Here is a 12,559-nt window from a genome sequence, read left to right on the forward strand (position 1 = left end):
ATGACTGGGCAGAAGAAAGTGTAAGCTTCAGAAATTCATACTATCTATGTATGTACCTGCATTAATAATTTAATCAGAAAGTGGCCTCTGGGAGTATGTTTTTCTTACCGCGAATAGCTGGCTAAACCTGCCTTCCATCTGGCATATGTTAACTTTTGAATTGAGATAAGCACCTAGTGGTTTGGTGAACAAAGGATGGATTGGGTCTTAAGCCATCAAGTAACCAAGTTGGATTTTGGTGATCTAGAATCTTACAATTTCGGGGGACAATTAAGGTGGGGGAATTTACACAGGAAGAATGCCAGCTGAAATTTCCCTTTTGCTAAAGAAATACCAAAGGTTGAGTGCGAAGGACATTTACTATTCCACTCGTAAAAATGTTGTAGCCAAAACCAAATGTCAACCTAAATAGGGCTGGTTGAGCGGCTGATGAAAAACGCCGACCCCGTCTGAACACGGGAAAAAGCGAGTAAGAAGAAAACAGAGAGGTATTTTATGTACTCCTTACAAATATCATTCATGTACTTCTTCTTACAAAGGTATGACAAAGCGTTCATCCAAGTGTAACAGCAGAAACCCCCTTTTAAAATCTCCCTAATGCCCATCATCTTAACACTTAGACTCCTATCTCTTAGTGCAAAACCAATAATTACTATTGAGAGGTGCGTCATATAGGTTTCCTTCCCCGCAAGATATAGACGGTTGGGAAACAACAGAACCTACACTAAGAAAAAATAGTTATAGGGTGCCACAAGTTTATGAAACTTAGGGTGGAAGAACTCTGTCATTAGTTACTTTCCATTATTCAGGTTGTCGGAATTCTACATAGGTACTTAATAATTATAGTAAAGTGTCGAGCTTCCTGATATACCTATGTAGAGTTCAATATTAGAGTTTCGGTACCCAGTCACTCAGTTGGGCTTCCAGAAACCTAAATTTTCTCACCGTGTTTTGCAAACTTTCCAGGAAAATCGACCATTTCGATAACTTTAGCCAACCTCAGATGGTGTAATGCTTAACCCGCTGGGTCTGTACATTGGTGGTTCGAGTCATAAAATTTGTCAAGTGTCTCAAATGGGGAACAAGCAAAGATTTAAGTACCTACATACCTATGTATAGGTACTCAACACATTTACGATTTTAACTTTCCAGGAGAAGAAAAACCTGGATTTTTTCGTTCATTTTAAAAGGAGACCAGAGAAAAAGTTGTATCAAGAACAATGCAGTAAAGGAAAAAAGTAAAATGGTCGATAGGCAGTATCGTTTCCTAAGCGCCCATAAGGAGAGGTGTCATTGGGTTGTGCCACATCAGATTTAATCCCCGGAACTTGAATCGCGTTATATCGGGTGGGCCCAACCCATGGCAAGAGAATAGAGAGGTTTTTATGGCCAATTTCTTCATCTTTCATTTTCTTAAAAAAAAAAAAAAAAAAAAAAAAACAGTCAATGAAACCTGCGGCGATAGCACTATGATCGCCCAGATACCAACCACACACACTATTGCTCAACATTAGTGGTCCATTGGGAACTTCATTTCCCAATATTACTTTAAATAGTTCATTTAAATAGTGTACCTTTCAGGTCTACCTGACAGTGAGTGGCTGGCTTAAGGTCATATTCTTAAATCCTGCAGCTCAAACAGCAAAGAATTACCCTACCCTACACTCGTTTCTGCCAAGGTGTGAATTCGGTCTGAAAGCACATAATTTACTCCGCGTCTATTACTGCCATTAGTCAAACGTTGAGCTTTCAAACTTCAATGCCTGCCTGTTATTTCGCCCGTAATGGCTTTTCAAAGTTCATAAGTAGTACCTTGGAACCCAATGTGGTCCGCTAATGATACGCTTGGAACGAAAAGGGTGGATGGTCCGAATGTGGGACGGTGGGAGGACGAAGAAGTGACGACGGATGAAACAACGATGATTCAACTTTGGTTAGTTATGTAAGTGATGTTTCCTTTGAGCGAAATGAGTGGAACATTTTTATTTCGTTGCATTAAAATCGGACAAACTGTTCGAGATAACTCTTATACAGGTCGCCTATTCGATTGCCAAACGGGGCCAATTTTATCCTCAACGGGTAAGGATTGTTCTCGGAAAGGCTGGCTTTCGCCTACCTTGTCTTCCTCCTCTCTTCGGGTCTGTAAGACCTTAAGCAGTTTCAGTTCGCTCTATCAAACGATCAAACCTCTTTAAAAGAAGGAAAACAAAAATTATAGTCTCCAAGCTATAGTATCTTTTATTGGCTCTATGAGATAAATAGGTCAAGGTAAAATATTAGGACCAAAAGTCCAATCCGTATGGACGAGTGACCAGTGTGACCACATTTGGTACCCGGCCACTCTTCCAGTACCACTGCCCTACTTTGGGGTACGCTTTGAATTAGTACTTTACTTCTCACTCGATAATAACTAGGTGCTCTTCCAACCAACCTCTGACTGATTTAAATTCCCATAAATCACCACAGACACTACAACCCACCGGTAAAGCATACACTGTAATTTGTTTGAATAAGAAGTGGAAGAAGAAGAAATGAGAAGAAGAAGAAATGAGAAGAAAAAGAACGAAAGAAGAAGTAGTCGAGGAAAATAAAGAATAAGAAACAAGGATGAGGGGGAAGAAGGAGAGGAATGATGAGAAACAAGAGGAAGAAATGGAAGAGGAAGAAGAAGGAGGAAAACTTGAGAATACAAAAGAGGAAGAAGAATATTAAGAGGAAGGAGAGGGACAAGAATTAGAAGAGAAGGAGAAAAAGTAGAGAAAGAAAAAGACTCAAAGAAAGAAAAGAATGATAAAAAGATCATAATAAAAGGTTACCTACTAATCAACTTACTCAAAATGTGCCAAAAAAAGAAGAATACCTAGATAAAAAAAAAAGATGAAAGATGACAACACATTCCCTCCTTGCCTTGTCCCGGTTTCGTGAAGGTTCAAAACCTTCAGAAGGTTGAAGGTTTTGAAAGTCGACAAGGAACATGAAATATGCATTTCCTATTGAAATAAATATTTACCTTATTATGTTGCATGATGAGGGCTCAACCAGCTAGTATCCAAGATATTATGCCATTCCTGTAGGCATACTTGTATTGTGAAAGAGATCAACCCTAATTTTTTTAGACCAAGACAGATTTGTGAAGTGGCAAGTTCTACAGGGTGACATGGTAAGGTTGATGGTCTGAGTCCAGATCAAGTCGTAAAATTTATCGAAGATGTATTAAGCTATTAAGTGGGGAACAAGAACAATATTTCTGACAAACATTCGTGATTTTCAATCAGCAATTATGTATATGAATCAACACATATTTTAAGCAACATTGTGAAAGTCGTACATCATTGTGCCTTCACTATAATTTAAGGGGGTAATATTCATAAAATTTATCGAGGATGTATTAAGCTATTAAGTGAGGAACGAGAACAATATTTCTGACAAACATTCGTGATTTTCAATCAGCAATATTATATTAATCAACACACATTTTAAGCAACATTGTGAAAGTCGTAAACCATTGTGCCTTCACTATAATTTAAGGGGGTAATATTCTTGTTCTTATGCAACTGTATATATATTTGTAGATCGTACCACCCTGTATAAGCGTCAGGGATAAATAGCCTCCCCATTTCTCTTCTCATCCACACACAAAAGATATAAATTTATAATAACAGAACCCGAGATATAGACAGAACAAACCTACTCTTATTTCCCATTGTTTAGAGAGCTCTCAAAAGTCTCTAATATTCTAAAGAGGTCTCTCTCTCTCTCTCTCTCTCTCTCTCTCTCTTCATGTTTGTCTACCGCCTTTGTTACCACAAAATCAAGAAGAGGGAGGTTTTGGTTTGTCTGGTTTTTGTGGAGAATTAGTTTTGGTTTGTCTGGTTTTTGTGGAGAATTGGTTTTGGTTTGTCTGGTTTTTGTGGAGAATCGGTTTTGGTTTGTCTGGTTTTTGTGCGAGTTCAGTATAAAAGGGAATAACAATTGATTAGGCAGGTAGTTAACTCATAATTAGATTAGTTAAATCAATGAGATCAATAGACAATTAGTTAAATCAATGGATTAGTTAGTTATATACATGGGTTAACCAATTCAGCTAATTAAATACATTAGCTGAATTAGTTAACACATCACAAAACTGACACATCAATAGGTAACACAAAACTGACACATCAATAGGTACGGGTAGTCTGAGCTATTGGAGAGTATTGATAATGAGTCAGTGTCACATCCACCACTAAAACTTGGAAAACTTAGGAGGGAAATATGGCACATCCACTAACACACAAAGAAGAAAATATATTTTGTTCTTTGTTCGTATACCTACAGTCTGGCAATTTCCGCTACTAAAGACCCCTGGCTCCCGTTTATAAAAATCTTCACACTTTGCAAAATTTTAGAAACACAACCCTGGACACGGACAGGTAATAATCTAGTAATGTTTCCCCTCCACCTACTCTTACCAGAAAGTTTATTAGGTTAGTTTAATTTAAGACTCGCCAAACTTCGGCCCAACCGGTGTCATCAAGAGAAAACCGGTTTGTCAACCCTAAGATGCAAATTCAACCAATTTCACCGAATGACCCTAACGCGGCACCGTTTGACGGACAATTTATCAACCGAATTGATGAATTGATTGAGAACTGTGCGACGGACGTCAAAAAACCGAGTCCCCTAGAATCCGTTAGGAATGGAAACCCCAAATTAATTTAAAATAATAAACACAAAAGTAATAATAAACACAAAATAATAAATGAATAAAATAGTAATAAAAACCTTGCTTTTTAAAATCAAGGCTAACCCATCATTTTCGCTATCAACATAAATTAAATTCCGAAAGTCAAGACAATAGGACAATGGAAGAGGCTCCGAAATGTTTTACTGAATTTTATTTTAATTAAACAATAGTTAGCGAAGACTTGTAGCCAAAATATCTCTTGGTAGAATTAGATCTATCCAAAACTGATGCTAAAATATGGGCTCGCGACGCGACGACTAAAATAACTGCCTATTTGATATGCCGCTTTGGGTTGGGTTTTGTGGATTTTTTTTTTTTTTTTTTTTTTTTTCCAAATTTAGGACTGGTAGGTGGGTACTTGGTGATTTTCCTTGAGAAAATTATATGGTGAAAGTATCCACCGAAAGGTTCGTAGGAGTCGTGCGATTGTGGTTTATGTAGGTAGGTACTCTTCTGATTCATGATTTTTAACGGTATCTAACGTTGTTTTATAGGTACTTGGGGGAGAGGGAGAGAGAGAAAGAGAAAGAACTAGACAGAGAAATTCTGTTTTTATTGGAAAAACAGATTTTCTGTTCTTTCTGTATTTCTCAGAATTTCTGAGATGGCAAGATGATAAGAAAATAGCCGGTAATGATTGGAAGAAAACAGCAGAAGATAGATTTGTTTGGAAAAACTTGGAAGAGACCTTCATCCAGCAGTGGATTGATAATGGTTGACAATGATGATGATGATTGGAAAAGATTTGTATAAATTTCAGTGGCTTTTAATATAGGTACCTAAGTATACTTACCAAATGAACTGTTCTATTACCTACCTCTAATTCTATACCCATGAATGTAAAATTACCTACTTGCTTACAAAGTAAGAATCTCTTAGTATTAGTACAGAAAGGGTTAGTTTTCTTTCTAAATTTGTTAATGTTGATTTCTAAACGGAGATTACAAATATTTTAATTTGTTATCGGGACTGGTAGGTGGGTACTTGGTGATTTTCCTTGAGAAAATTACCTATATGGTGAAAGTATCCACCGAAAGATTCGTAGGAGTTGTGCGATTGTGGTTTATGTACTCTTCTGATTCATGATTTTTAAAGGTATCTAATGTTGTTTTATAGGTACCTACTTGGGGGAGAGGGAGAGAGAGAAAGAGAAAGAACTAGACAGAGAAATTCTGTTTTTATTGGAAAAGGTTTGTATAAATTTCAGTGGCTTTTAATATAGGTACCTAAGTATACTTACCAAATGAACTGTTCTATTACCTATCTCTAATTCTATACCCATGAATGTAAAATTACCTACTTGCTTACAAAGTAAGGATCTCTTAAGTATTAGTACAGAAAGGGTTAGTTTTCTTTCTAAATTTGTTAATGTTGATTTCTAAACGGAGATTACAAATATTTTAATTTGTTATCCCCCTCGGTAGCTTTCAATCTTCTCCCTTTGTAGCGAAATTTATCTTTTCAAATATTTACCCCTTCCTTTCTTTCTCCCCCCCCTCCCTTTCCTGATGTACTTCCCCTTCATTGGTATTAAAAAGAGGGAGCAAAGAAAATTATTCACTGACGAAATACTCACTAAACAGCTAACTTTTTAATTTCTATTTTTTTATTATTTTGAAAAATAAGAGAAAATAAGGAAAGAGAAGCAGAAGAAGAAGAAGAAGAAGAAGAAGAAGAAGAAGCTCGATAGTGGAAACTGTAACAACGGGAGGCGGGGGGGTCTTATGGTACCGAAAGCGAAGAGGGAAGAAGGACTGGAGAAAGCCAGCAGTTCCGAGAACCAACTTTGACTCTTTAGGATACAGTTCGCCCTGGATGGAGATCGAGCTTAAAAACGCAATAATTTTTTTACGATTTTTTTGATGGAGTAGTGTGCAATTTTCCGATCTTTACGGTTTGGATTTTAGAAATTTCTCTCCCCTCCACTCTCCAAAGTCTTTTATAGAACGGTGTTTTTTGTTTGAAATCTGATGAATCTCTTATCACAAAGACTTGCAGTGTTATCTTTAGCCCATTAGTGGTGGAACTTCTGCATGAGTTGAAAAACAAGCAACAGCAAAAAACAACAACAATAACACCAACAACAACAACAGCAACAACAACAATAAGTAACATTGTAGAACGGAAACTTAATGTTAACTTAATGATAATTGTGTTTTGAAACAAAAATAAATAATACCAATACTCGTATATATCTAAGTACTTAAAAATTATCGTTTTTCTTTGAAAAAGTGGTCAACTTTTAATCTTTTCAATAGTCTAATATCATGCTGGACATTTCATTCAAGGCATTTCATTAAACTTTTGTTATAGATACATGCTATGTTATTAAACCCAGAAAATAAACGAGACCTTGTTTAGACTGCTAGGGTAAAGGGACTTTTCAGTCTCATTCTGGCAGGATAAACAAGGTATATTCTATTCTAGAGGAGAGGGGTTGTAAAAGCTCAAATAGATCCCAATCAAGAGGGGTAGCTAGGGGGGCAGGTTCCCTCAATTTTCTTCGCACCCTCGGCACTGCTTTTATCTTCCGCTTCATGTGTCATGGTTTTTGTGGAGAATTGGTTTTGGTTTGTCTGGTTTTTGTGAAGAATTGGTTTTGGTTTTTCTGGTTTTTGTGGAGAATCGGTTTTGGTTTGTCTGGTTTTTGTGGAGAATTGGTTTTGGTTTGTCTGGTTTTTGTGAAGAATTGGTTTTGGTTTTTCTGGTTTTTGTGGAGAATTGGTTTTGGTTTGTCTGGTTTTTGTGAAGAATTGGTTTTGGTTTTTCTGGTTTTTGTGGAGAATATTATTGTTTTTTTTAAGAGGGAGAGGGAGGGAGAGGGAGGGAGAGAGAGGGAGGAAGGGAGAGAGAGGGAGTGAGAGAGAGATACCTCTGGCAAAACAGAAATGCACCATGACTGACGAAATTTGACAAATTAGAAAAATAAAATTATTAATGATGAAACAAGCAAGTGAAAATTTGAAAAGAAAATTAGAAGAAGAAGAATTTTTTTTCAATTAGGTATACATATAGGTAATTATTAGGTAGGTACCTAGTAATTAGTTACCTACACTCCCAAATTTCCTGATAGAGTATTCTATTCTCACCCAAATCCCAAAATACATGTAGGACTGTAGGTACCAAGTTCAAAGTCACTTGGCCCAGTACAAGTGACTCAAAAGTTGCTGGATTTGACCCATGCAAAACAGAGTCAAAACAGAGTTCTCAAGTCAAAGTCAAAGAAAAAAAATAATAATAATAACCTCTGGTATTTTAGCAATTTTTCTGTCCTCAGCGTAGTATCAGGCTAAGAGGATTAAACCGCCACTATTTTGACAGCTTTATTTCGGACTAATTCAGAATTAAGAAGACTCTGATATCTTCTTCAGAATTAAAGAGATTAAAATATTTGAACGCAGAAAAATTTCACAAATAAGTAGGTAGGTATGTATCTAAGTGACTTTTAGCGTCTTTGGATTGACCTAAGCCTAACCTAACCTTTTTAATAAATAGGTGAATGAACTAACTGTAAAACTCAGTCAGGAAACGATCCGAATGAAATCCCACAGACCAAATGAGGTTGGAAAATACTCAAAATAAGGAGAGAAAAAGAAAAGTCTATTTTTTCTTGCTCTTCTTCATCTTTTTCTTGTTCTCCTCCTTCTCCTCTTCCTTCTTCTTCTTCTCCTCCTTTTCTTCTTCATTTCCATATCCTTCTCCTCCCTTTTTCCTTCATCTTGGTCACCCTCCTTTTCTTCTTCTTCCTCGTCTTCTTCTTTCTTCGTTTTCTCATTGTTATTGTTGTTGTTGTTTTTGTTGATGTTTTGATTATTCTTCTTCAGGTTTATTTCTTTCTTCTTCTACAGTTTTTTTTTTTTTTTTTTTTTTTTTTTTTTTTTTTTTTTTTTTTTTGCTCGCACGTGTGAACTTGGCAATCAAGACTTGCCAGCCGGTTTTTATAAGCTCCGCTGAATGGTTCTGAGTTTTTTTTTTACTAGTAAATTCCTGAGTGACATAAGCCCATGATTTACGGCCAAACCCAATAGTATCAGAGCTTCATTCGAAAAAGTTCCAGCTTCGAAAAAGGTAGGTGTGTGTAGCTAATATTCTACAGCGACAGTACCCAAGAGTACCTATATTATACCTAATTGTTACCTAAGTCTGTATTATTATGTATTACCTATATCTACCTATAAATTTAAAAGTTACGAATGAGATTTTTCCCTAATTTTTTTCACGTAGAGCTGCCGCTGGTCCTTTTGCCTGATGTAAAAATTCCAACGAAATTAGAATCAAATGGAAAAGAGAAAAATTATAGCGAAATAAAAATGAAATAGAAAAGAGAACAAAGAAAATTCCACAACGTCTCTATTCGCCATTTCACTTTAGAAAATTAAAAGAAAAACAAGGAAAAGGAAAGAGAGAAAAAGGAAGAAAGAAATTAATTAAAAGAATTCTCTTCTCTTCCAATATTTTCCGAGGTATCATTCATTATGAAGAAAATGACAAGTGGGTTTAATATCTCCACTGTTATTCTTGAGAAACTTGTCTGGCTGTCTGGAAGAAATATAAGTCAGAACGAGAAGAGGAGGAAGAAGAAGGAGGAGAAAAAGAAGAAGAATCTAGGACGAGAACAAAATAATAGAGGAGAAGGAGGAGGAAGAGAAAAGGAAGGAAAAAAGAAATAGAAGGGGAAAGAAGGTGAATAAGAATAAGGAAGAAAAACAGAAAAGGATTGAAAAATAAGTAAAAATGAAAGCCGTACAAACAATGCAATTTGTAAAGGTAAGTTAAGTAGGTAAGAAATGGGAAGGTCTTATACCTTCCTATTTAGCCCCAGAATACTCGTACAATGCAGAAAAAGAGGAGGGAGAGAGACAAAGAGGAGACAGTGGCAGAGAGGGATTAAGAGAAAGAAAGAAATAAGGAGAGAGAGAAGGGCGTGAGAACTACCTATACGTAGCACGTGATAGACCTACATTAGATTAGAATATTGGATCATTATAGGAACATTAAAATTGTAATAAAAATTAGGGTTTCTTTGTTGTAGGGGTCATGTAGTAATAAAAAGTTTCAAAGGGTGACTAAAGTTTATAAAGCCAAGGAGACATAGAACGTCTAGCTCCCGTGAATAAAGGTTCATGTTAAAATGTTGGTTGATCTTGTATCGAAATTTATCCGTGAATGCTCTGAAGTCAACAATGAATTCAGCAAGAAACTGAACAGGGGATTGAACCAACGTCCTCCTGATTGCCAGACAAGTACCTTTACTACACCACCGAGGAAGATATTATGTAAAGTAAAATAATAATAACAAAGGTAACGAAAAAGTTGGTAAATTAAATTGAAAGGACTATTGCCAACAAAGTTGGTAACTTTTGGTACCAATTATTTCCCACATTTTCAAAGGAAAAGACATTCAAAATGAGAAATCCCATTGTTTTTCCACGGAATGTTTCCCCATTCTTTTACTGACGACATTTCTTCTCTTTTCCTTTTTTGCCCCTCTTGTACTTCTTGTAGGTATCTCATGTGTTTTGCTCTTTTTCCTGTCACTTTTTAGCAACAAAGTACTTTTGGAAAACAAATAGTGTGAAAATACCAACGAATAATGTGAAAATAAAATTCTTGTAAATGAAGCACATCCACTAATGCATACTACATTATAATAATGTGATTGTCTCTGTTAGTGGAGATGTCACATTCACTTTTCTTCCACACAAGATTTTTCGTCCAGAAAATAAGAGGTAGGACATTGAAATTATTAAATTTACTTGTAAATCAGGCATATCCACTAATACTAATATTTTTATTCCTTTGTTAGTGGAGATGACAAATTCACTTTTCTTCCACACAAGATTTTTCTTCAAAAGGCAGGAGATATGAATTTATTGAATTGTTTGTAAACCAGGCACATCCACTAATACGTACTAATATGTTTACTCTTTTTTGTTAGTGGAGATGTCAAGTCCAATTTTCTTTCACACAAGATCTTGATTCAAAAAGCAAAAGGTAGATATTGGCAATACTAAATTTATCTTTAATCCCATTAATTCACCTACGAATATTGAACATAGGTAGATTGTATAGAAAAATCTTTAATACCTAAATTAAATATCTTTATCTTTACTATATTAATTCTTAATGGATAGATGGGAAAAAGAAGTTGTTTCTAAGAAGGAAATTAGAGATTAATGAGCAATCTTTTCAAACACCTACGTATTCTGCAAATGTAATAGAAAGTCGTGTGATGTTCACACCAGATTTTTGTTAGTGGAGATGTCAAGTCCACTTTTCTTTCACACAAGATCTTTCTTCAAAAAGCAAAAGGTAGATATTGGCAATATTAAATTTAGGTATCTTTAATCCCATTAATTCACCTACGAATATTAAACATAGGTAGATTGTATAGAAAAATCTTTAATAAATTTAAATATATCTTTATCTTTACTATATTAATTCTTAATGGATAGATGGGAAAAAGAAGTTGTTTCTAAGAAGGAAATTAGAGATTAATGAGCAAGGTTTTATCCCATTAATTAGGGTGTTTTTATTCTAATCCATGTTGAAGATAATTACCCAATTAAAATCACTATCATTAATATTAACTAGTTCACTAATCCCAGTCGCTAATTTATTTACAGTCTTATGATTAAATAATACTAATCTTAATATGACTCTTATGAGGATTAATCATAATCTAGCCAAGGGCTGTGGGTTGCTAACACCTCTAGAGCAGTGATGTTAAGGAAGGTCGAGCGGAGTTTGTATTTAGATGGGTGACTATCACGTAGTTTTGACAGGTACACCTGATCAGGTCCGCCTGTCAGGTCTACCTGATAGTGAGTGGCTGGTCCTAGCTAAATAAAATTGGGGCGTACTTTTGAGGACATTGGGGAGAGTTTACAAAAGAACCTGAGTAGCAATCAGAGACGGTTTTACAAGAAATTGATACTTGGAAGATAAACTGCTTTCACCACAGACTTCGACTGCCATGAATCTGGAGAATGGAAAGTTCAAGAGCCCCCAGAACTGCTGACATAAATATGCCTTTTGTTTATTTGCAAATTACTGGGTAGCTCTGGTGACAGTTGAGATACCTACTACTTACTACTTGAGAGTAAACACACCTCTCTCCTTGCCAACAAAATAGCACTTTTCTCTGAAACACACAGTATAACCACACCAATGCTGAGACGTGGGCGGCAACAGTCTGTCCCGCAACAGGATCCGCACAGCTGGGTGCCGCCAAGGAAGTTGCTGAGCGCGGCGGGAGTGAGCTCTCCTTCCCCGTCGCTGGGATACACCACGCCAATGCTCAAGCGGGGGCGACAACAGTCTGTCCCGCAGCAGGACCCACATAGGGCGTTGACTCCGAGGGATTTCTCCAGGGTGGACGCCTTTGCGAGTTCAACCATTCCGTTGGGGTAGACGACTCCTACGCTAAGGCGGGGTCGGCAGGAGCATCCGTCACAACAGGAACCGCACAGTTTGTTCATTGAAGCCATTTTCTCTCAGTTGGGATTAAGTTCGAATTTGAAGATTCTCAAAAAAGTTTGAAGTTTGGTGGAGGTTTAAAACTTTTGCACAATTTTAAAATTTGCTGGAGAGAGTACTGTTTTCTGGGAACGTTTGATATCGAATGAGATTGCCAGTGGAGTTGAGTGGCCAGGTAAAAGCCTACTTAGTAAACCAGTGCAGCGTGGACGCCTTGTGAATCCTGCTCGAATGAGGCTAAAAAGTCTCTTTAACCCCTGCATTCTAAACAGGGTCTTAGGTCAGCCCCTCACTCTCTGTGACTATCGGAGAGATCTCGGTTTATCCGACCTAGGTATGTAAGACCGCTAAAAA

Source organism: Diaphorina citri, unplaced genomic scaffold (genome assembly GCF_000475195.1).
Source record: "Diaphorina citri unplaced genomic scaffold, Diaci psyllid genome assembly version 1.1 scaffold1146, whole genome shotgun sequence".
Taxonomy (NCBI): Eukaryota; Metazoa; Arthropoda; class Insecta; order Hemiptera; family Psyllidae; genus Diaphorina; species Diaphorina citri.